The sequence below is a fragment of the Etheostoma spectabile genome, chromosome 22 (genome assembly GCF_008692095.1).
Source record: "Etheostoma spectabile isolate EspeVRDwgs_2016 chromosome 22, UIUC_Espe_1.0, whole genome shotgun sequence".
NCBI classification, from domain to species: domain Eukaryota; kingdom Metazoa; phylum Chordata; class Actinopteri; order Perciformes; family Percidae; genus Etheostoma; species Etheostoma spectabile.
In genome coordinates, this window is record NC_045754.1 from 4507908 (window position 1) to 4509621 (window position 1714).

Here is a 1714-nt window from a genome sequence, read left to right on the forward strand (position 1 = left end):
ACCTCTGGAGTACATCACTTTTTTTGAAGATGCGGCTTGTCACTGCACATCACCCAGACAGCCGAGCAGCAAGTACAATAGGCAATTAAAAACTCCCATGGAAGCACAGGAAACACTATATAATGGGGGGAAAAGGGGGAGGAAGATGTGAGGGCTGAGATGTGGATGTTGCATACTTTGAAGAGTCTGATCCCAACAGGAGAAAAAAAAAATCCCAATCACCTTTATTTGCTGGATGAAAACACTGCACGCTTGAGGAATTTGTCTTTGTGCCGTCTGTGCTCACAAACACAATTACACAACAGTCACTCACACACTTGGCTTTGATGCTTCAAATTGGGCAAAAAGAAGAAGAAGAAAGCCCCCTTCCTACAACTAATTACTCTCATTCCAGCCTGAAGTGGCACCAGGTGGTTGATGTTTTGTGATGGAGGCGACAGGCGCTGGGAAGATTTTCCACAGAAGTGTGCCGGCTTTCATCTTAGCTCTTCCGACCCATTTGTAGTCTTTGCTCTGTTCGAGGGCTGACCTAATTCTTCAAGATAGTAAGTGCTCTGTGTTTTTTTTATCGCTCATTCATACCAGGCAATAAGAGGGAGTGCATCAAGGGAGAAAAAAGGCAACCGCAGCCGTCGTTCTGGTGCATTCGTCACCAGCCCAGGTTGAAGGCTGGAGATCGCTGTGATTGATCGGATGCACACTGACATACTGTCTGAATTTGTCTTCTCGCAGACATTTTTGTAAACAAACACATAAGAAAAAAAAAATTAAAGTATATTTATTCGTTTATATGCTCAGATGGCAGACGGATAACTTGAATGTATTGATAATCTACGAAATATGTTTGGTTTTAATGAATAGCACAATTTCTAGCTTATCTGGTGCATCACAACTTTGGAGAATATGAAGATAAAGAAGCTAACATTAGATAGACACATTGATAATACGAGATAAGTTGCGAGACACGGTAAAATATTTCCCAGCACAGATTCAGGACAAACACTAATAATAGGAGCCTAGCTTGTTTTTTCTTCCTACACTAAAGGACTTTTTTTTGTCAGCACTGTTCATACATAGCCAGATACATAATCAGAGGTGGGTGGAAAACAGGGAGAAACACAAAGAAAAGAAAAACTTTCTTTCATGTAAGTTGTCCTACAGCATGCACAGAACCAACCGCGTGCCAAATGAATAGCCTGACCTGTCCTAAAAATAATAATATACGACATGCCCAGCTGAGATACCAGTATGCAGTGGCTCATTCACTGTTTGCATGTATACCTACCAAAAGTCTAATTTGTACAAAACCCACACAATCATGAAGCATGGCGTACAGGGCTGCCTCTGAGGAGGAAGTCAGACCAAGTAGTATGAAGAGCAACATCGTCTGCATTTAGGGAGATAGTCGAGGTGAATGGATGGGTCGAACAAACACAGACCGCTGTTTGTGTCCCGTGTGAAAGCAAAAGTCAGCGTTGAATCATGAACCATTCATACAGTAGATATAGCTACGAAAAGTAATACAATGTAATTTGGCAGATGGGGGTGTGGTCTTGACCAACTGCCACTTTGCTCATTTTGAAAGCCATGATGTCTCTCTCTCACGGGTGGGACGAATTCTCTGGGCGAACAAAGCGAGAGAAACAATAATAATAATAATACATTTTATTTATGATGCCCTTTACATTTCAAATGAAATCTCAAAGTGCTACAG

General features: G+C 41.7%; 1 protein-coding gene across 1 annotated transcript in view; it reads left to right on the forward strand.

Moving 5' to 3' along the window:
* The first annotated feature begins 210 nt into the window (after positions 1–210).
* Positions 211–1714, forward strand: part of rnf152 (ring finger protein 152) — a 58734-nt gene continuing 57230 nt past the window's right edge. Inside the window, exon 1 of the mRNA XM_032504559.1 lies at positions 211–545. The gene's annotated coding sequence lies outside the window, so the exon portion shown is untranslated. The remainder of the gene's footprint in view (positions 546–1714) is intronic.